Raw genomic sequence first — 218 nt, 5'->3', positions numbered from 1 at the left:
ATGATTGATTCCACACAACGCTCTTTGCCAAGTACAGATCTCTATTCCATTGATTTTTCAGGGTTCTTATTCAATTTTTAGCATTTGAAGTGGTTTTGAAATAGTAATGAGTAAAAGTTGACATGTTCCAGTCTGTGATTATCCATCAACATCCATTCCTTTAATTTTAGTCTACTTAATTCCTAATTTCTGATTTTCTAACTCAAACATTAGGTATA

The 218-nt window shown here is 31.2% G+C and overlaps 1 protein-coding gene across 1 annotated transcript in view; it reads right to left on the bottom strand.

Moving 5' to 3' along the window:
• Positions 1-218, bottom strand: part of pnp4a (purine nucleoside phosphorylase 4a) — a 13252-nt gene that overhangs the window by 10926 nt on the left and 2108 nt on the right. The gene's annotated exons all lie outside the window — the stretch shown is intronic.

This window comes from Etheostoma spectabile, chromosome 4, assembly GCF_008692095.1.
Source record: "Etheostoma spectabile isolate EspeVRDwgs_2016 chromosome 4, UIUC_Espe_1.0, whole genome shotgun sequence".
In the NCBI taxonomy this organism is placed as follows: domain Eukaryota; kingdom Metazoa; phylum Chordata; class Actinopteri; order Perciformes; family Percidae; genus Etheostoma; species Etheostoma spectabile.
Note: the sequence above shows the minus strand (reverse complement) of the source record. Positions and strands in the feature narration are given on the sequence as shown.